We start from the raw sequence: 24,585 nt of genomic DNA, 5'->3' as shown, positions 1-24,585 counted from the left end.
TGTTTGATTGCGGTCGATGAGGTAATGTGGATGTTTGCATGTATTTAATCCATTTAGTGGGAATGACACGCAATTTGTGTAAAGATATAATATTATTTAACTCATATCTTTAGTAAAACCAGCAATTCTTACTAGAAAGCCACTAAAAAGTTGGATGCTGATTCAACAGACCGAAAGCAGAAGTGCGCGCGCATGGCACGGTCCATCGAAGAAGCGTTTTTTACTTTATAAAGGCATAATTTGGGCTAAGGAAGTCATTAATGATGTTTCGAACACCTGATATACAGGCGTAGTTTTCTTTCTTTTTTTTTTTTTTTAAATATAACGCATGCATGTTGCAACACTTGTTTAACCATGCAGATGCGCGCGCCCTATAGAGCAAGGAATTTTATCATTGCTAGCAATTGAAGTCATTTAAACATGTTTACTCATGTTGTAATTTTAATGTCTCACCCTGCATGTTTTACTGAACATATCTATCTATCTATCTATCTATCTATCTATCTATCTATCTATCTATCTATCTATCTATCTATCTATCTATCTATCTATCTATCTGTCTGTCTGTCTGTCTGTCTGTCTGTCTGTCTGTCTGTCTGTCTGTCTGTCTGTCTGGTGTTATTACAAAGTGTTTAATAATTTTATTTTAGTAAATTATGAATTGACTATTAAATTATTAAAAAGACACGTTTGTAAATTGTAAACAACTGATTGTGTATAATTGGTATAACATCACAATGAAACAATTCACACTGCAAAGTCAAATTTATGTAATAGAGAATTTCTTTGATCTTTTTTACAAAAAATTCTTACTGTATAATTTTGTACACTTCTGGGTTGGTAATGACACACATGGCAGTTGCAACCAGAATATTAGCTTGGCATAAATCATACACTTCAGCATTCACAAAAGCCTCTTATCTGCACTTTTAACACTCTTCACCCTCTTGAATCAGTGATAAAGGCATCCGTGGTCTACCACTCTCACCATCGTTGGATGCCACCAGCTGAATGAAAAGACATTTTTTTGGCACTGACATAAGCTAAAAGCATCCTTTACAAGACATTCCTGCTGCTATTTATTTTAGCAGAAATGGGAGCTGATGTCAGCTTACATGTTGGAGGATGTTTCACAGTGGAGAAAAGCAGCACACTTGATGAAGAGCAGCTGGTTGCAGTGCCGATGTGTTTATTGTTAAATGCATTTGTTTTAGTTGAAGCACATTATCAGTGTGAAAACGAGCCAGTGGTGAAGGCTATATAAAGGCCAGGGTGGTACCGACCCACTCTGATTGGTCCAAATTGTCCAGAGGGAATCCTACATCAAAACATTTAAAGAATAAGCAGAGGTAATAAAATCTTGGTGGATGAGGGTTGTTCTTCCAGTTGCAGTAAATGGAAGAGCTGTCAATCTGAGTGATCCATCCAATCCAAAACAATTCCTGGTTGGACTTCAACCAGTGCACAAATTACACATTGGGGGAATGCATAAGACATAAGCGTTACATTTTGAACCAATTTAATGACATTTCATTTATTTATTAAAATACACACGTTGTCTAATTTTTATTTTTCGCTTTGTGTAAAACACCTTTAAATCTTACCTATTTTAAATCTTACCTATTTTCACCTATTGTATGTTGTCTTATGGACACATGTGGTGTCTATCTGTAGGCTAGATCTGTCAATTTCAGACCACTGTCTGAATATTTTTCTGCATCCCTGCTAAGGCACAATAATGCATCAATAATTTGAATCATTATGGGGTGGTCAAATTCATATTTATATAAACTTTTCTTTTTTTATTATTTATGAAACAGATCAGTGCAAACTATTTTTTATTCTTTTAAGTACAGACTGCCTCCCGCACAAACGTTTTGACATCCTTCAAGGGGGTTCAGGCGTTAATTAGGGGGCCAAACCCCCTACCCTGCTACAAACTATACAATCTCACTCTACCTGAGATCCCGTTTCTACTAGTTGAACTTCCAGAACTTCTGAAATGAAACTGAAAAACACTGCATCATCATCATGATGCGAACAGATATTAGATTTTATTTCATTTTTTCATTAATTTTCTTTTCAACTTAGTCCCTGATCTGGGGTCACAACAACAGTATAAACCGCGAACTTATCCAGCATGTTTTACAATGCGGATGCCCTTTTTAGCGGCAACCCATCACTGGGAAACATCCATACACACTCATTTACACTCATACAGTACATGGACAATTGACCTATAGCACATGTCTTTGGACTTGTGGGGGAAACCTGAGCACCCAGAGGAAACCCACGCCAACATGGGGAGGCCGAGGCTCAAACCAGCAACTGTGCTGCCTGATTTTATTTATTTAATGTTTTAGTTTTTAAGGACAAATACAATAAACATTAAATAACTGAAATGACAGCCATAATCTATAGGAATGATTTTATGAATTACTTAAATAAAAACTACAAGTGGTACACAATGTTTTAAAACATGATGACAAGTTTGTTGAGTTATCAATCAAGAATTGTCAAACATGATTTATTGACTTTTTAAAAATTCTAAAAAATTGCATTGTATTTTCAGAAATCTACCACAGAATGAAAAAAATGACACCTTAACTGAGAGAACAGTCTGAGCAAATGATACTTTGCAATATAACTTAACAGTTTCCAATAAAAGCTGCTCTGGTAGATCTACCGCTTTCCAGCAATCACTTTTTAAAAATTGCAGAAAGGCATAGTGCCTGTTCATTTTAAACATTTAAGCACACGCTTTACTACAAAATGGCCAAAGCTAAACATCTTGTACTTACTTAGTATCTGCAATGATGATATCTTTTTGCTTTCCATCTCAAAATGTCAAAGCTACAGTTAAAGTCAGAATTATTAGCCCCCCTTTATTTTTTTAAGTTTTTAAATATTTCAGTTTTTAAGTTTTTAAACACCATTTTATGTCTATATTTTTAGCCCCTTTAAGCAATTTTTTTTCAACTGTCTACAGAACAAACCATCGTTATAATAACTTAATAATAACTTGCCTAATTACCCTAACCCACCTAGTTAACATACAGTAATTTACCAAGTTTAGCCTTTAAATGTCGCTTTTAGCTGTATAGAAGTGTCTTAAAATAAATCTAGTTCAATATTATTTACTGTCATCATGGAAAAGATAAAATACATCAGTCATTAGAAATGAGTCAATAAAACTATTATGTTTAGAAATGTGTTGAAAAAATCTGCTCTTTGTTAAACAGAAATTGGGCAAAAAATAAACAGGGAGTCTAATAATTCAAGCAGGCTTATAATTCTGACTTCAACTGTTTATTTTAGTGAGATTCAACCAGATAATGAGGTTTCAGTAGTCACAAATTCTTTGCATTTTTTTCCATCTCATATATTGTAAAATGGTTTGGAGTTTCAGCATGACACTGAATCATTAGAAATATGTGTCACAATGCCCTTACACAAAAAATAACCATGTTTTTTTGGGATTAATTAAAACTTCTCTTAGGGAGCAGCTGAGAGGCAATTTAACTATGTATTCACTCTATATACTAAAAGTATATTCCCTTTTATGGTATCAGTTCCAAACTTGGAATCGATTATTGATTCTTAACATCTCAGCATCAATTATATTTTAACGTTTTGTAAGACCGTTTTAGATTATGGATAGACAACTGACATAATTTCAACTTCCTGTTCTTATCATCTGTTTTGCAAATAATATGTTTTAGTTATAAATATAGTTGTTGCGCTGTCCTTATGTGGATGGTGTCTGCCACTGCCTTCTTTACTAATTGACTTTAATCTAAGGTCAACAAGCTTTAGACAGAGCTTGTTTTCAAACTGATATAATCTTGACACTCAGCTCCATGCAGGATAAATGAATGTGAACTTCACTCCACTCCCTCTGAATTCAAATGAGGGAAACTTTTAAAGACAAGAAATTAATCATTAAAGGTACACGTGAAACAGTTTAATAGATAAGCATGTGTTCAAGATTAGGAAATAAGCAAGTAAATTAGCTGCATTTCTAGTTTGTAATTACAGATAAACACTTTGATTACATTAGCTGACACCTTTAATTGTTTTTTTTTTACATTTGCCACACAGCCTGAAACTGCCTGCTTGTTTTATTCTTGCAGGACAGTCTGTGAGGTGAAGTGTAAGCTAAATAAATTCTCACCTTACTCAAAGAATTTGACCCTGCTTACAGAATATATTATGTACAATTGAGGCTAAAAGATTATTTTCAAACACTTCATATTTAAAACAACTCGTTATAACATAATTAGATATAAGTACAACCACTTATTATTACGTTCAAATGCATTTGCTCAGCTTTGTCAAGAAAAACAGCTTTTAGGGAACAAATGAGGAGCCTCACAGCTGGAGTTGTGAATGCATCACGATAATGAGGTTTTGTTGTGGCACTCAACAGTCCTGATCCAAAACTGTGCCTTCAGTGCAAGACTTCTTGTTTATTGCAAAAGAAGGGAACGTTGTTATTCCTTTGTGTTTTTCTGCATTGCATCTTGGAACTGTTTTGATATAATCAAACAAACTGGATTTATATTTTGATAACAGTGTTTTCTTTAGTATTTACTTCGCCTAAAAGTTGAGTTGCTTTTTTTTTTTTTTGGATTTGAATTTAGTCATTTCTTCACACTTAAAAACAAATGCTTAAGGCAGCCGACTGTGTGCATGGATAAAGTTTTCCAGACAGATTATAAGAGCTACTCCCACTCTCTGAAGAGCTAGTGCTTTAAGTCGAGCGAAAGTAGCTTATTTGTCTTTTTTCTTCTGACTGTAGTATTAGTGCACTCCCACTCTCAAGAACACTCCTACCTAACCCATAATGCACCTACTGTATCTGGTGTTTCTGTCCACCGTTCTTCCTCATGGAGAATAGATATGACACGGCTATTGCTTGAGCACCATGACAACGTCCTTCATCTGTGTTCTACATAAATGGCAGTATTTATAGCACAGTTCAGGAGTGAAATACAAAAACTCTGCGGTTTTCACCTTTTTGAAGTTCTGTCTTTCACTGGTTGTTCTGTGACTCTGTCTGTTTATCAGTCTAAGTATCCAATCATCCCTTCATTCCTTAGTCTATTTGTCCATCTGTTTATTTATCCACTAATCATTCCACTTGTCCAACTGTCAGTTCACTCATCCGTCTGTTTTTCTTTCTATTCATCTGTCCAGTTAGTCAATTCATCCATCCATTAGTTGGTTTGTTTGTCAATTCACCCATTCATTAATTGGCTCATTTGTCTGTCAACCCATTCATCAGTTAGTTTATTTATTTATTTATTCATTCATCCATTTGTTAGCTCCTTCATTCTTCCATCAATCTGTCCTTCCATTTGTTGGTTCATTTGTCCATCCATCCATCATTATTCCATTTGTCTGTCGGTTCACTCATCTCTCGATCCATTCTTCCATCCTTCCATCTATTAGTTGGTTTATTCGTCTGTATGTTAGTTGGTTCATTCGTCCATCCATCCATCCATCCATCCATCCATCCATCCATCCATCCATTCAATGATCCATCCATCCATCCATCCAATGATCCATCCATCCATTCATCCATCCATCCATCCATCCATCCATCCATCTATCCATCCATCTACCCATCCACCTATCCATCCACCCATTTATTTTTTTATTTATCCGTATGCCTGTCAAATTATTCATTTGTTAGTTTATTAATTTTTCCATCCGTTAATTGGTTCATTCATTCATCGATTCATCCATTTGTCCATTCACTCACTCGTCCATCCATCCATTTGTTTTTTTTTATCCAGCCTTATGTCCTACCATCAACCATTCACCATTTCTTTTTTTTCCATATGCACGTCATATCATGTATTCATTCGTTTTTTCTGTCTGTCCATCTGTCCATTCCTCAGTTGGTTCATTCACCCATCCATTCATCCATCCATCCATTAGTTGGTTCATTGGTTTCATCAATCCATCAATCTGTCCATTTACTCATTCTTCAATCCAACCATTTGTTTTTTCATTTATTTGTTTGGCTTTCCATCCATCCATATATCCATCCATCAGTTTGTTTGCCCATCCATTTGTCCATCCGTCCATTAGTTTTTTATTCTTCCATCAATTCATCCATCCATTAGTTAGTTTATTTGTCCTCCTGTCCCTTCACTCACTTGTCCATCCATCCATTTGTTTTTTTCATTCATCTCTATGTTCTTCCAATCATCTTTCAATCCATCTCTTTGCTTGTCCATCTATCCACTCATCCGTTTTTTCAATCATCTGTATGCCTGTAAAACTATCTAACTATATTTGTTAGTTTGTTCATCCATCCATCCATCCATCCATCCATCCATCCATCCATCCATCCATCCATCCATCCATCCATCCATCCATCCATCCATCCATCCATCCATCCATCCATCCATCCATGTATTTGTTTATCAGTCTGTTCATCCATCAATCCATCCATTTATCCATCCACTCACTCGTCCATTTATTCATTCGTTCTTATTTGCTGGTTGCTTATTTGTCTTGTCTCTGTGTTTTGTTGATGTTTCTCCAGTGTCTATAAAGGTTGTGTTAGTGTGAAGTCATTTAAACAGCTGCTGGAAACTCCCCCCTACAGTAATGTCATGCTTCAGCCATACACACCAGTTTTATAATAACAAAACCTGACATGTTTTTATTATGTAGTGGTCGAGGGTCCTCAGTGTTATGGAGCAGCTTAAAAATCCCCAAAACGTTCTCTTATCTAAATTCTTGCAGTGACACAGAGCAGATGTGCATGCAGGAAGTTTATGGCTGTCTCTGGGGTGGTCATTTATGACTCTTTTATGCATAGTCTGTTGAGTGATGAACTTGGGGTTTTTACTTACATCTGTAGTGTGAGTGTGCAACAGATGAATTTCCTGTTTATTCAGGTTTTATATGCTCTTGCTCTTCTCTCCTTCGCTCATAAATAGTACAGTTCCGACCTTCTTCGCGGCAGCAATATGTTAGCGGTTAGCAGACTACATAACAAGTCTTCAATCATTTTGAATACCTGCAAAGAATCCTGCATGTTAAACGCTAGCAGCACTTGTGTGAGGTCAACATCTAACTAAGGGAACTCAGCATGCAGAGAGTGTCCGGAATCAGGAAATGGCGGTGTTAGAGGTCGGCTTTTGATTTTTTTAAAGTGATTGCGCTGTGAGCACTTATGGCATGTGCTGATGTGTATTTTATTCACTGATGGAGGCATTACTGTTGTTTCCATTGTTCACTTTTCAGTCTCATTTGGATTTTTGACTTCCTTTGTGAGTTACTGTATAGTGATTTGAGATCGCTGTAGTCAGAAACATTTCAGTAAACAATAAAAAAGAAATTAAATGTTGTTTTAGATTACTGAAGGGAAGATAAAATGTAAAAAATTGTTATGTGTAATAACAACGGAATGACACAAGGAGAAAGTACTGAACTACTGAAATGTATTTAATACATATAAAAGGCTTTTTTTTGGGTGATGGCAGCTTAAAGACACCTCTCATATGGAGAATGAAGTCACATGTATGTATCTGGTGTGATTCTTTTTTTTTTTTAAATATTGTGTAAAAATATTGATGGTTTAGAGGGTTTTGTCAATCAAATCTGATCTTTAATTTGTATTGGATTCAAGTCAGGTAATAGTCTGGGCCAATCCACAGCTTGATTTTCATTTTCTAAAAGCATTTTAAAGCTTCCTTGGCTGTGTTTTGGATCATTGGCTTGCTGAAATGTCCACCCTGGTTTCATCTTCATTACCCTGCTAATGTAGATGTTGGACTGAACAGCTAATATTCATTTAAACGGAGGAAGGGCAGAGAGTTGCTGTACAACTACTGCGAGATTTCAGCTGCTGTCTGGGCTTTCACTGCCTTTTTACACCTCCCTTTCTTCACCTGTTTAATACTCTGTATTCCCTGTGTTATTTCATTTTATTGCACAACTCAAATTGTAAATTAATTAAGATTTTTTTCCTTTATATATGTGAATTGCTTTGGTTGTTACAACATCTGGTGAAGGCAACAGCACCTTTAGTAATATGTTTTCTGAGAAAAATAGTCACATGTTTAATACTCATTTCCTCCACTGTATACATATTAATTTGATTAAAATAATTTTTGATTAAAATAAAATAACTATAAAAATAACTGCTTACTATTTTAGCATCTTAATTTGATTTATTCCAGTGATTTAAAATGGAAGCCACATGGTCCTTATGAAGTAATTTTAATGTGCTGATTTGGATATCAAGAAATGTATTATTATTATTATTATTATTATTACTATTATTATTATTATTATTATTATTATTATTATTACTGAAAACATGTGTGCTGCTTCATTTTTGTTTGTGGAAAACATACATCACCAAAAGTAATATATTATAACAATATATTAGTATAACAAAAGTAAGATGTGAAGAATGTAAACTTCTTTAGAAGGATCAACATTTACATATGTATATTGAATACATAGAATTTAATCAAATTTAATACAATCATATGAAAGATTTTGAATTAGAATTAAGTTCAATTATTAATTAATTACATTCTGAATCAATACCTAGGCCTAATTAGGCAATATTAAATGTAATAATAATAATAATAAAAAACCTAAATGGAACCTTCCAGAGTATGAAAAATATCCTTTGGTTTTAGAAAGCAAAAGCAAGGAAGCAGATTTGAGGAATCAATTGTACCTGTGAAAACGTGGGAGATCAAACCACACTGTAAAAAAAAAAAAAAAAACAAATCTGTAAAAAAAAAAAAAAAAAAAACGGTCAAAAGTCAGGCAGCATGGCGTCCGAATATTTTTTTAAATTACAGAAAATTAACTATTTCACAGAATTACAAGCAAAAACTGTAAAAATACAGAACATACTTTATGGTCAATATTAATTAAATTACAGTTTATTACTTTTGATAATTTGCATTTTAAGTGAATAAATGTGAAAAAACGGGTAATTACCACCATTTTACTAATTATTACTGCAAATAACAGATTATTGGCGCATTTTACAAATTCATTCATTCATTTTCTTTTCAGCGTAGCCCCTTTTATAATCCGGGGTCGCCACAGTGGAATGAACCACCAACTTATCCAGCACATGTTTTATGCAGAGGATGCCCTTCCATCTCTGGGAAACACCCACACACTCATATACTACAGACAATTTAGCTTACCCAATTTACCGGTACTGCATGTGTTTGGACTGAGGGAGAAACCAGAGCACCCGGTGGAAACCCACGCAAACATGGGGAGAACATGCAAACTTAACAGAAAAACGCCAACTGACCCAGCCGAGGCTTCCTGCTCTGAGGCAACAGCACTACCTACTGCGTCACTGCATCACCCATTTTACAAATTATCACTGTAAAATAATATTTTTTATTGTAAATATACAGATGTATTAATGTGAATTTGAAGATTATTACTGTGAGTATCCAGGTTATTAATGCAATTATACAAGTTAATTAATGTGATTATAATCATTATTACTGTAATTATGCAGGTTGTTACTGTAATTATACACATTAATTAATGTAATTATACAGATTAATTCATGAAATGCCTAACATACATTTAAATCATATTTAAATGAAACATTTAAATCAATATTTTAAAGAATGATTAAAAAAAGCTTATGTACAAATAATGGCTGTTGTCATAAAACACTTTAAATATAACTATAAACTATAATATAGTTTAACAATTTTTCTTTAGGGTATGTAGATTAAGCTAAAACAATTTGCTTGAAAAAATATAAAATTGTTATATATCTAACAATTTGGTTGGTGTCATGTGAGGATGCCTGGAAAACAAAGTTGAGGAATAGCAGTTTATTAAGACAATCGTCTTGCAATTAAAGGTTGTAACAGGAACAAACAGGTGCATACAAATAAGCCCAGGCATAAAGGCAGCAAACAAAATAACAAAGTAAAGGGGTCAAACGCATCGTAATGCTCACTAAACAGACTCAGCGACGAGACAAAACTCAAGTATACGAGGTGCACGCTGGGAGATGTAGGTTGTTAAAGTAGCGTGCGTTTGTGTTGTTTTCCGCAGCAACTAGATCACTGGTGATTGTAACAATTAGCATAGAAAGATTGTTAGAGTAGTAAAATAAATATTTTTTAGTTTACAGTGCATGCATTATATGCAGCAAACAATAGGCTTTTATTTGACATTATTAACCTCACGTCGATCTTCATATGATTACTATCTTCACTAAAAACAATTTGACTGAATTTTTGTTTCCCTATTTTTACAGGAATAATCTGTAAATATTAATGTAAAATTACGTGCTACTCTCTGAAAATGCAGAACAGTTCTTTTAAAAAACAGAAAAATAACTAATACCAAAATACAAGCAATAACTATAAATTTAATGTTAGAATTTTTTTTATTACAGAACATATTTGTAAAAAAAAAACGATTTTTTTCCAGAGCACATTTGTCATATTATCTGAGAAAACAAAGGAAAAAGGAAAATCAATTAACAAGGTACTACTGATGCCTTGATTTCTGATGTCAGTATATAAAAAGTACATAAAAAAGCATGTCCGTGTGGGCAGAAGTTTTTAACCTTGATGATTAAATCGAAGGAATGAATGAATACTAGATGAATAAGGAATCAAAATGAATGTTCCTTTAGTTCCTTTAGCTTTTGAAACTATAACAGTTACCTTAGTTGTCTAGACAACTGAAAATCTTTCCTGTAAATGTTCAAAAATGAACAATAAGACAAAACACTTTTCAAACCGTCTGGATTTACAGGTGCACTCAGTAGTTTTTTGTTTTTACATTTTTTACTTTCTGTTTATCAAAAAAGTAAAAATAAAGTGTATCATGATGTATTTCTAAACAAGTATATAAAGATAATTATAAAGCACATTTTGAACAGATAATTGTATGCCACCACAGATGACAAAATCACCTTAGAAATGATGAAAATACTACATAAGAGACTGTCCTTTTTCTTTAAAGACAGCAAAATTACATGACATGCCAGCTGTCCAACTGCACTTTAGCTTGTAAGGTAATGAAACAAAAATGGATGTCCTGAATGATGTCACCTGATACTTCTGTTCTCCTGAACTGCACTCACAGAAATAAAAAAGAAACAGCTCACTGGTTGCACATTACTTTTGCCAAAGACTTTTAAAGTATTCCCAAATGATTTTGTAGTATTGCAGTATGCCATGGCTTGTATGTCCTAAGTGCAGTGATAAACTCGGTTGTAAATGAATGCATAAAACCATTTTTAAATACCCATGACCACCCATTTGGGTGTCATAAGACCTGTGTGTTCTGGAGCTCAACAGAAGTGAAACATCAATCTAGCAATCCTGTTTTAATGTAAACCCTCTTTCTAGATTGGGACATAAATCATGTTACGTTCATCACAATCAAGATGAAAACATTCAGGATCAGCACTTTTTATATTCTACATAAAATTAATTTACATTAATCTGACATTTATAGTGGCGATTAACTTATAATAATGTATATTAACTTAGTTAATGTTAGCTCAAGCAAAGTTTCTTTAAGGCAAGTAATTTTATTGGCGTCAATCTTTGAAACGCCTCTCGGGCAGTATCCTGGGGCATTCTGTTTGAATGGGGAAACATCAAGTCCTCGAAAAATACTTGCAAAGCTTATGATTACATTACATATTACAAATAACTAATGAAATTAAACTACAACTGTCTATTTAGTTTCATTTCTAAATGTTTATATCACACAAAATCTGCAGAAACTCACATCTGGTCCCAGCTCCTTCCCCTGAAGAATTGTCATTTAAAGCGATCGCTGATTGGCTCCTGTACTAGAAGGTGTGCTTTATTCACCATGAAGTGATCGCTGATTGGCTCCTGTACTAGAAGGTGGACTTTATTCACTATATAGTGATCGCTGATTGGCTCCTGTACTAAAAGGCGGGACTTCATGCACCATTTTGACAGTTACACTTTTCCCATTCAAAAGTATACGAGTGACATGTCTTGTGTATTGTATAGTCTTTGAAGCAAGTGAGCTATCACTAATGCTACAGTCTAATTTCCCCAAGACAGAGGCTGTGCTACTTAAACAATTGTGTTTAAATATCTGTACAAATCCATTTTTATCTTCTTGACATTAAAGGCCCTATCATACTCTCGGCGCAATTCAGTGCAAGGCCTGACTTAGATGTTATTTGCTATTTTCAGCTCGACCAAAGTTTCATTTTGATGTTTTGCACCATGCTGTTTAAATAGCAAATGAATGTGCACTCATATGTGGGCTCATAGGCATTCTGGTCTAATAAAGGAAGCGTGTTGAGGCGTATGGCGGGCTCATTGTTATTTTGAGGAACTGAAATAGACTGCGCAATAGACCAGCTGAGAGGAGGTCTAAAGTCCAGTGTAGAGCGTGTTAGTTGTGCGCCTCCCTGACAAATTACTTATTACACAGAGGATGCACAGCATTACGCAATTATCTTTACAAATAAAATAGACTTAAAGAATTAAAAATATAAAAAAATGGTTATTTTCTACATAAATTTAACAACCTCTTACTCCATGCCTTCTTTATCTCAGGGGGCTTTTTCAGTTTATTCATGGCAATTTGCTTTTGTACAATGCTATTATTAGTAGTAGATTTATTATATGCATATTTATTTTTGTTTTATTAAAAACAAGCTTAGATTTGCTCACCTGTCAAGTTTAGGACCATATGGGGCAACTTCGTTATTGTTAGTCATTTATTCGTTGGAAATTATTATTCATTTATTTGCTGGAAATTAGAAATGAATTAAGAAATAGTTTTAAAACAAATCTTTGCGCTTAACAAACGAAATGAATTATCAAAATCAGTTTTATTGCCAAGTGTGCTTCACACGCACAAGGAATTTGTTTTGGCTACAGAAGCTGCCAGTGTACATAAAGTGACAAGTGACAACACAAATTAAATATGAAAAAAAAAAAAGATAAGCATCAAACTGAGATGCAGTTAGTCAAAAAATCTGGATGTTGAATTGTATGTACAGATTTGTTATAAATATACAAGTTACACGGTGCTGTGTACTAATGCGAATGGCGAAAGTATTGCAATGTATACTGATATAAAGTGCTGTGTACAATTGCGTATGATAAAGTATTGCACATGTTTATTGCACAGTAGGGGAATATTTACCTGTTGGTTGATGGCCTAAGGAAAGAAACTTTTCCTGTATCTGGCTGTTTTTGTGCTTGGTGCTCTTTAGCGCCGACCAGACAGTAATAGTTTGAACAGGAAGTGTGCTGGGTGCGAGGCGTCCAGAGTGATTTTTGCCCCTCTACTCACTCTGGAAGAGTACTGTTCTTCAAGTGTAGGAACGGTAGTGCCAGTGATTCGTTCATCAGTCCGGACTATTCGCTGTAGTCTACGGAGGTCGGTTTTGGCAGCTGAGCCGAACCAGATGGTGATTGAAGTGCAGAGGATGGATTGGATGACAGTAGAACTGTACGAGCAGCTCCTGTGGCAGGTTAAACTTCCTCAGCTGATGAAGGAATTACAGTCTTTGCTGGGTTTTCTTCACAATAGAGTCGATGTGAATGTCCCACTTCAGATTCTGAGAGATGGTGGTGCTCAGGAACCTGAATGACTCTACTGCAGCCACAGTGCTGTTCATGATGGTGAGTGGGGGGAGTGCAGGGGGGTTTTACCTGAAGTTCTCCTGAATTATGTAGACTAAAGAATGTCTGTGCGTACAGCATGTTTCCTCATCCATGAAAGAGAGTGAAAGTAAATAATGAGGAGGCTCATTCTCTCATTCCCGCGCTGCAGATGGTCTGTTTAACTGCTTTCTCGCTAGTAAAGCTTTCAGTTTTTACACTTACAAAGTTCGCCATGTAAAAAGCAAATGTGCTATCGCAAGGGAACTGTAAAATGAAGTCATTATTTTTGTTTTGTGTGCTCACGAAAGTATTCTTGTAGCTGGATAATTTTCTAATTGAATCACTGAAGTCATACGCACCTACAGTATAAAAAATATGGTCACACTTTACAATAAGGTTCATTAGTTAATGTTAATTAATGCATTTACTAACATGAACAAACAATGAACAATACATTTACTACTGTATTTATTAATGTTAATAAATGTTGTTCACAAATACAGTTGTTCATTGTTAGTTCATGTTATCTCATGGTGCATTAACTAATGTTAACAAGCATGGACGTAAATGTTAATAATGCATTAGTAAATGTTTAATTATGATTAATAAATGCTGTACAAGTGTTGTTCATGATTAGTTCATGTTAGTAAATGCATTAACTAATGAACCCTATTGTAAAGTGTTACCAAAAATATTTATCCTCATTAACTGAGTAACTGATGTTGTTAAATGGCACTGAGACACAGTTCTATTCATGTTTATACTAGATGTTTGTTGGTTATTTTTAGTCTGATCTCACAAGGTAACAACTATTTTACGTTTTATCAGTTTAGTGGCTAATTTGTATGAATTTGTAAGAGTTTAGTCGTATGAAAATGTACAATTTTAAAAAGGAGGCATGTCACCCAACTCCACCCCTAAACTCAACCGTCATTGGGTGATAAGCAAAGTATTTTAAATCACACAAATGAGATTGCAGCCATTCAAATGAATTAGCTACTAAATAAAAAAATGACTAATTGTTGTGAGATTGTGTTGTTAATTCACTGTCAAGTTTTGAGGTAATCTGTCTACTAGTGCTATAGCTTTAAGTGTCACATAAAATAGTATTCAGCCTCATACAGGTAACATTTAACACTTGTATAAAATCCATAATCAGTACCTGAGGGTTCCCTGTCATAGTGGGCAGAGTTTATGCTGTTTTTCCAGTTATGATGTTGCAGTAAATGAAAGCTTTGCATTTCTCTGTTGTGGATGGTTAGGACAAAAACTCCATTTAAAATGGAACGATACCTTTATCACATTTCACCGCACCACATCACATTAGTGGCACATAATTTGACCATTTTTGTAGCATAAACATCATCAAACTTAATCTCTATGCCGCTGAAACATTAAGATGTTTGAGTTACAGTGCTTGTGCAATTGATACTCATCTGCCATGGGCTCAAATTTGTTTGAGGAGGGGGGCTAAAGAATCAATTACACTTATCACATGTAAGTTGTAAAATTTCTATTACCCTATACTAGAAGGTTTTAAGGAACATCTGCTTGCCAATGTGCTGCTTGTTACTTCCTCACTATGTGCAGAATGTGCAGAGCTGCTGTCTGCATTTACACACTGTTATCTGGCTCAGCACCGAGCCGTGCAGGTTCATCCCAGAGGTCAGCAGATGTTCTGATAAGTCATCTGAGGCACAGGACTTCATTATTCAGCTCAGCTGTGTGCGTATCAGCGCTACATGCTGTGTTTAGTGGTATTAGTTGCGGATTTGAGTCGGATCAAAGCATGCACAGACCTGCTGTCGTATTATTTGATACCGACAGACTAAACAGTTAATATTTTAGGGATAACGAGAATCTAGCTGGCTATTCTTGAAAAATAAACTGATTGGGACTTTGAAGGAGTTTTTTTTGGAATGTGCGATATCTTGCTTATTTACATCCATTTTTCAAATTTGTATGACAAATTTGCCATAAAATTTGAATTCAAATTGAATTAGGTTAAGAAAGAAACTAAAATGATGAAGACGTGAAGATTCTCGATTCGATTACATGAAGAATACTTAACATCTGTGAAAACTTTGCTTTCAAATTTTTTTTTTTTACACTGGAAAAAGTTTTATAGATTATTCAATTGTTGTTCACACTAAAATAAAAATGGCTCTTAAAATTGCTTCATGTGTTATATGAAACTCAAAATGATTCTTCGGTTGCATTGCTGCAATTGGTTGCATATATATTTTAAAGTGCAGAATTACACATTTGAGAATGATGAACAATAAACCACTTTAATTGCTTAACCTAATGTAACTGGCTAAAATATTGGTAACCTTTACAATAACGTTGTGTTAATGTTAGTTAATGCATATACTAAGATGAACAAACCATGAACAATACATTTACTAGAGTATTTGCTCATGTTAGTTGACATTAGTTCACGAAAATACAGTTGTTTAGTGTTAGTTCATGTTAATTCATGGGGCATTAACTTATGTTAACAAGCATGAATTTGGATTTTGATAAGCCATTAAGGGCCCTATCATACACCCGGTGCAATGTGGCGCAAGGTGCGGCGCAATAGTCTTTTGCTACTTTCAGCTCGGCGCAAGGGTCATTTTGAAGTGTTGTGCCACAATGTTTAAATAGCAAATGCATTTGTGCTCATTTGTGCGCCCATAGGCGTTCTGGTCTAAAAAAGCAGGCGTGTTTTGGCACGTTGCTATTTTGAGAAACTGTAAATAGTCTGTTCTTTAGACCAGAACAAAGTCCGTCTCTTGTCTGGTGCAAAGTGCGCCTTGCTTACATATATAGGATAGAAATATAAATGATTAAAATATTACAAAACATATTAATTTCTAGCCTACATGAATTTAAAAACCACTATACACCTATAACTCATTAAGAAAATAAACTCAACCCTTTTAGACCATGCGCCACAGCGCAAAGCGGATTTTCTCGTCCTTAAATTAGCAAAAATGCGTTCTGACACGCCCTGAAAGCGTTTTCGCCCTGCGTTTTGCGCTCTGTGCATGGACTGTCAAAATAGAGCCCTAAATTTTAAACTATGTTGATTAAATGCTCTACAAGTATTGTTTATACTTAGTTCATGTTAAAGTACATTACCTTATGAAACCTTATGGTAAAGTGACTAAAATATTTACTAATGTTTAATTTTATTCATCAAAAATCATGTTCAATAAATTTAAAGTCATGAAACTTTTTCAGTTTAACAACTATTCAACACTTCAACTAAATGGGTAAATATAATTAAAAAAATACATCACATGAGTTGTCCTCTTCTTCAGTTTGTGGTTAAATTAGATAATTTTCTTTCTTTAGAGTCTGGAAAAACTGACTTGTGACTTGTGTCAGATGTCCAAAGATTTCATTTTATTTAATGTAGCCCTGAGGCATTTAATATTTATTCACAAGTTCTTTCGTTGATTTATTTGTATTTTTAGAAATATGATAGCATCAATGTAGAAGCAAGTATTTAAGATCTAGTTGGCTTTTGAACAAGAGTTTGTTTTAAAAGTTATATTCAATTAGTATAATAATCTGATACAACCGTGTAACCCTGTTTTTTTTCTGGTGATCTTCTCATTTGGTGTGTAAATGGCAATCTCTATATACAGTAGCTGATGTTTTTCATTGCCAAGGTCTTGGCTTGAGTCATCATATGGCCATTGTTTTGCAGACAAGCTCTCAAGCTCTCCTGTCTCTTTCTCTCAAATACCACGGAAAAGGCTGACATTAAATGAATGGATCAATACCAACCATAAAGAATTGTTGTGAACTATATACTCTTTTACTCAAGCCAAAAGAGGTATTGACTGCTGAGACACCTTCACAGACCTTTCAATGACTAGCTCCTTTGGTGTTACTGGATGTCTGGCTTTTCTGTTTGAAAAGCATTTTAAACATACTCAAAGTGGTTTTCTGGTCTCCAAGGATGGTCTTGTTGGATGTTTTAGATGATGTTGGAGTTCTGAAACCTGTTTGGCAACCAACTAAACTACATTCTAAAAATGCTGGATCATTTCAATGCAAATGTGGGTCAAATATGGACATACCTTATTGGATTCTTCCAGTGTTTTTTTCTTTTCCTTCTACTATTTTGAGAGATTAAACATCTTTAAAATCTCATGAAACTTGGCACACACACCAAAATTGGCCAAAACTTTAATTTCATATGAGTTTTATAAATAGGCAAAATGGCTCAATATTATCACCTAGACACATTTAATGAAATAACCACATTTTACGTTGATACACAATGTACAGAAATCTAATAGAATGTTTGATTGCATACAAAATATTATGGCAAAATCCAGCAGTTCTTTAAAAATGTCTCTGCAAAATATATGTTGTTTTTGCCATTTTATCCTCTTAGAGATTTTATAAGATCAACACCAAATAAGGTCAGTCTAAGGCATTTGTTTTACAAAATGACAAAGGTTTTGAGATTTCATTGAGTAATGTATCACTGGACATATTTTGATTCTGTTTTGCTATTTGCTAAACAGCATGTTATTGCTCAACCATGCGATGTTAAATCTGCCCCAAATATCTACCAAATTATTTTGGTAGAAGTTTTGACCTGAAGATTTCTATTTGTCATTATTCAGTGATAATCATAGCACCACCTGCTGTCAAGAGAAAATGTTATGGTTAACAAATCTGCAACAAACATAGCATATGAAAAAAAAATCCTGACCTGAAGATATTTTCATATATCTAGAATATTAATTTATATAAATTTCACCACCTTATGATTGAAGGAAATTTGACTTTGACATATCTATCCTATATTTATGCCAGCTGTTCATTGCTATCCTAAGGGCTAAGCTCTACTGACAGCTTGTATCAGCACAAACTGTACGTAAAACTGTACTTATATACAACAAAGTACAGTACTTAGTATTTAATGAACATGCACAAAAAAAATAATCGTCCTGAAAAGAGAATGGAATATAGCTGGCTTTCACACCTGACCTTTCTGAATATGCTTTTGTAGTAGCTTCCTGGTCAAAAGCAATTATTTGGGAAGAGGGTATTTAAATGAATGACAAAGCAATTTAATAACTGTTGCACTCCTCAAAGTGCAGGTGCTAGCGCCAGCATTTATCGTCTAAAATGTAATATGTATTTATATTTATTGTGTATAGCCATCATGTTTGGGGGGGGGGGGGGGGGGGGGGGTTCTCTCCACATCTCCAGTATGTAACATCCATTTGGATGATGCAACATCAGCCACAGGACAATGACGGTAGTGTGCTCACCACACACCAGCTATTGGTGGAGTGGACAGACAGTGATAGAGACATTTTAGTGCATGGGGGTAATTGGGAGTCCATGATATGTAAGGTTTTTTCGAGAAGTGCCATGGAATTTTTAAAGACCACAGAGTCAGAACCTCGGTTTAACATGTCATCCTAAAGGTGGCGCTCACTGACAGTATAGTTAAAGACAGCGCCCACTGACAGTTTAGTGTCCCCTTCACTTTACTGGGGCATTAGGAGTCACACTGACTACAGGTAGAGTGCCCCCTGCTGGCCTCACTAACACCAATTCCAACAGCAACCTAGTTTTTCCATGTGGTCTCCTATCCTGGTACTGAACAGTCTCATCCCTGCTTAGCTTCAGTGAGTAATCAGTCTTGGTCTGGAGGGTGATTTGACTGTAACACATTTTAGAACATCCTAAATGTCTTTGCACATCTAAAATGTTGCACTTGAAATGTCTGCAGTTTTTGTTTCAAGGGGGAGGCACCATAGAGTACAGGGAGCATGTGGAATAAAGAATGTTTTTATTGGGAATGCCAGAGGAACACATCACCTAAACATTTTATTTAATTTTATTTTTATTTGGATCAGTAATTTAAAGATGATTTGGGACAAAAACTAGGGTGAGTCACATAATACCAGCATAATCTTAGTTACCTCAGACAGTCACAGCATGCAATTTGTTCTCCTTGCAGATGAAATGTCAAAGCCACGAAGAGTTGTCAAAATGTACATCTTGTACATTCCCACATAAATACAGTTAAATATGGCTTACTGTCTGAGGGCTCTCCAGCTCTGAGGCTTTTCATCTTGGCATTAGACCTGCACGATTCTGGCTAAAATGAGAATTGCGTTTTTTTTTTTTTTGCCTAAAATAAAATTACAATTTTCTCACAATTCTGTAGATATAAAATAAAGGTTAATATGAGTGGGCTGTTATTATTGTTATTGTCAAACATGTGGTAAACAGTAATAGGCTTTGTGTAGCTGTACTGTTGGTAAAAATGCTAAATTTTGTATAGACTTGGAATGGTGGGTTTTGGATACTTTTTGGGCTGGAATCAGTCAGCTACATCTGGCTGTGTGCGCTTTCGGTTTCCTTTTCACTGCTAAGAGCGCTTCACTTCCAGCGCGGCTCCCAAATGATCACTCTGTGCCACAAACTGAATGTTATTTACAACTTCATTACCTGTTATTCACAGCATATGCAGGTTCTGTTCACTAAAGAAGACTTCATTCAGTGGTGGGCGCGCCTCCCTCTGTTAACAGCTTACGGTCAGCTCAAGTCATGTGTGATTTTGCGGTCGCAAATACATTACATGAAGACAGAAATTACAATTTTGAGGTGTATTGTATCTTATAAATACAGCTTGTGACTCTTTAAACACCATTTGGAGTTTTCCACGTTGCTGAACAACATATGTTAAACATTGTGAGGACTTGCGCGGCCACTTTTTGCTTCTCTCCTGAACTTGAAAATATGATTGACAGAATTGTAGAAATGCTGGATTAAGATCATCTAAGGCAGGGGTCTCAAACTCAATTTACCTGGGGGCCGCAGGAGGCAAGTCTGGGTGAGGCTGGGCCGCATAAGGGATTTCACAAAAAAAAAAAGTCCTCAAATGTCATTATTAACTGTTTTAATTATTTCTTCTGAACATGAAGTGTCCTTACCATTAATAGAACATTGACTGAAGATTATGAACAGTTCTTCTGAACATGGCATCTTTTGCCTACTCCTTGCTGCCAGAGACTTGACAGCGCTTCTTCTCACAAATCTGAACCACATTTGGTTTTAGAGCGGAAGCAGTTGAGACCCTCAGTATGGCTTGAAGATGATCATCATTAAGTCTAGACCTGTACTTTGACTTATTGAAGTTCAAGGTGGAGAATAACTTCTGACACAAATATGTGCTCCCAAAAAGGCACATGGTCCGCTTGAACCCCACTCCAGTCACATCAGTCTGTACCAGTCTGTATCTACCTATAATATATATAAGATGCAGGCTGTAGCTAGGTAGGTGGCAGGCTGCAGATAGGTAGCTAAGTGGCAGGCAGGGGTGGGAACAGCTTACCTTGGTTCTGGCCGGCGCGAGTTCCCTCCTAACCCTTCCCGCCCGTCACAGCGTCTAACAAAGGGGCGTGGTGACGTCACCGGCATCCCCGCCCCTTTGTTTACACGGCGGGCGGGGAATGCCAGTGACCGCTGTGTACGGATAGAATCAGCGGAGTGGGGAGCGCTCTCTCTCCCCGCTCCGCTGATTCTGTCAGTGTACAGCGGTCGGCGCGGGCCACAAAATATTGCACTGAGGGCCGCAAATAGCCCGCGGGGCGCGAGTTTGAGACCCCTGATCTAAGGGGTCGAATCGAGATCGCAATCTTTTTACGATTTATTGTGCAGCTCTACTTGGCATGTTAAAGGTTTTGTCAATGTCTTGTAGTTATTTTTTATTAAGCTCGTCTATTTTAGAAATATGCCTACTTATTGGAAAATAAATTATTGGGAAATAAATAATAATTCACTTTTTGAATATGCGTACCATAGGTGTTTTTATTAAATGCTAATATATTATAGGAAAATTTTTTTTACTTTTAGATAAATATCAGTAAGTTTCTTAGAACACCTTTTTTTTTAGCCCCCTTTATCATCAATAGAGAAAAGAGATTGCACAGTGCCTGGTAATAGTCGATCAACCCCACCTTAAGGTCTACTTATTTGCTACTAAGCTAATTTGTGCTGTGCTCATTACATTGATCAATATGTAAATGAGATGTTACATATTTGCTCTTTAAATTGCATATTGTCTGTAAATTATCTACAGAAATTTTCATGACCGGCTGATGTTTTGAATTTGCGTTCATGTGTAAATTTGCCCAGTTTGATAAATCTGGCCCTAAGTAAACCAGGGCCCATTCAACGCTTCTTGCAGCTTGCATTTAAAATACCATTTTTGACCCAGTTTTGACCCAGTTGGGCTTGTTCATGTTTGACCCAAACTGTGGTTGAATCATTTCAGCATTTTTAGAGTGCAGCAAGCACTTGTTTCTGAGACCAGATAGATCATCCTAAACAACCATTGCATTGTTGTTTTTTTAAGCAGGATTCAAGCCTTATCTAGTGAAAGGCGGATTATCCACTGATATTTTTGGAAATGAGCTGTTTGAGAAAAAAAGAGTGTAAAAACACAAGGCTTGGACCAGCTAATGACCAGCTTAGACCTGCTATCGTGTTCCAAAACACAGCAATCCAACCTAAGCTGGATTTCCAGCAGGGAATCCACTTACATAGTTGAACTCTTGCAAACAATTTGAGCATAAACACAAATATGTGAAGCTGAGTGTGTCTCTTTGCCAGGAATGCATCAGCGATCACCCTAATGCCTAACCCCGCCGCTTTATTGGGTCGCTTTCACACGCAATGAACCCTGCACCTGATGAACGCGCCAATGTAGAGTAAGCAGGAATGCACATCCATTATCTGATGGAAATATTTGAGGGAATTTGGCAGATTTATTATGAGACTAATAGAACACTGTTATTGTAATTTAGGCAAATCACTGTAAACAAGCTCTAAATGGCCCTTTGTCTGCAGCTTGAGCTGGAGAAGCTCCACAGAAACTTATCTAATGTAAACCTGCAGTTTATTAGCTTCCAGGAACCAAATGAAGCTACTAGCCTTAGCACAAGGGTTGCGATACTTTAGACCGAGAAGGCAATTATTAACCAGAGGTAATGACATTTTAAGTCTTATTTCAAGAGTCTTTTTGTGTACTCTTCCCTTCCACTCCTACTTTTATGGTGTCTTCGGAGCTACACAAGGTCAGATGATGCAATAAAAAAGTCTGATGGAATCTTCTGCTGGTGGGGATTATAGGTGCACGCATGGCTGATGATGGCAGTGAAGCAGCCTCTCACTGAACTGACCCCATTATCCATGCACCAATGTATCGGAGACTGACAGCTGAAACTGAGCAAAAATAGCGCCTATATTTTCAGCATCATTTTTTCCTGCAGCTCTTCTCCTAAACATTTATCATGAAGTGCAGCTGCATAATTTTAGATGGTATTGACCGTGTCATGGAGCAGAATAGACTTTATTAAAGGGCTTCCCTATAAGATGTATTGAAATGGCGAACATTTTCACATAAATTGTTTGTGATATGGTCAATTGAATAAATCTACATCTTAAATAGATAGTTTACTCTATAACTATAGAGCTGTTATGCTGTTAGTAGGGCTGCATAATATATTGTAAAATTATAATTATCACAATCATAGTATATGCAATCGCAAACATTTGTTATAAATTACATTTATTATCCGCTTGTTATGTGTAACGTCATGCAAAGCGGCTTCCGGGTTCAAGTGCTGTATCGAACTGTATGGGGAGACTCAACAAATGATGCTAATAAACGTTTACAAATCGCTGTAATACTTTTGAAAATCACGATCGCAATATTCATCAGTTTATCAATTTTAAGAAATTGTTAAAATATTGGTGTCTGTGATGCAGCAAGTCCAGAGACTGTTGTGTACACCATGTTATATATAACTTATATAAAACTTACTTTAATGTGTGATAGGACTAAAAAGTGGTCATAAACAAATATTTTCTTAATTCAAATGAGTAGTGGCTTGGATCTGGAAACAGTGTTCCATACATCACGACTTAACAAGTGGATATGCACTGGTTGTGTATCTAAATCTGACCAAGCAGATAGGACCTTACTATTTTTATCTCCACCTCCCTAGTAGCTTCTGTGCTGCTATTGACTGGAAAAGCCCAAAGGTGAACACGGAGCTTAAAAAAAAAACACTTATGGTGGGAGTTAAGACAACAGCCAATTAGAGTAATAATATCTGCGTTCACTTATTCACACCTTGACTGTGTTTTAGTCTGAAATAAAATTAATTAGATCTGAAAAATATATACATTAACTGTTTTTTTTAGTATCGTTACATAAATAAACCATCTAGGGCTCTATTTTAACGATCTAGGTGCAAAGTCTAAAGCGCATGACGCAAAAGCATTAAGAGCATGTCCAATTTCACTTTTGGTATTTTAAGGATGGAAAAATATGGTCTGGTCCCTGATGCATGGTCTAACTGGGTTGTGCTTATTCTCTTAATGAATTAAGGATGTGTTTTGAGCATAATGTGCATTAAACCAATCAGAGTCTTATCTCACATTCCCTTTAAGAGTCAGTTGTGTCGTGCCATGGTGCATTTGATATTTACATGGCGGACTTTGTAAGTGCAAAACTTACATGCTTCACTATTGAGAAAACAGTTAAACAGACCATCTGCACAAGGATAATGAACAAGTCTCCTCTATTTGGCCTCTTTACTTTCTCTTTACTTTACTTTTACTCTGTACTTTACTCCTTCACCTTCGTGGATGAGGAAACAGTGTTGTACGCACTCCACTGAAGATATCTTTTAGCCTATATATTTAATTTTGTTTGTTAAGTGCAAAGGTTTTTTTCAAAACTATTTCTAAATTTAGTTATAATTTCCAGCAAACTAACAAATGAACAATAATAAGTAAGTGTAGTCAAAAAAGATGAGTTATGTATATCCAAGCACATGTCTTATGCCCTATATGGTCCAAAACCTGACAGGTGGACAAATCTAAGCTTGTTTTT

The 24,585-nt window shown here is 35.6% G+C and overlaps 1 protein-coding gene across 8 annotated transcripts in view; it reads left to right on the top strand.

Moving 5' to 3' along the window:
• vipr1b (vasoactive intestinal peptide receptor 1b) overlaps positions 1 to 24,585 on the top strand; it is a 738,286-nt gene that overhangs the window by 642,554 nt on the left and 71,147 nt on the right.

Source organism: Danio rerio, chromosome 24 (genome assembly GCF_052040795.2).
Source record: "Danio rerio strain M-AB ecotype USA chromosome 24, GRCz13ab, whole genome shotgun sequence".
NCBI classification, from domain to species: domain Eukaryota; kingdom Metazoa; phylum Chordata; class Actinopteri; order Cypriniformes; family Danionidae; genus Danio; species Danio rerio.
This window is presented reverse-complemented; position numbering and strand designations above follow the sequence as displayed.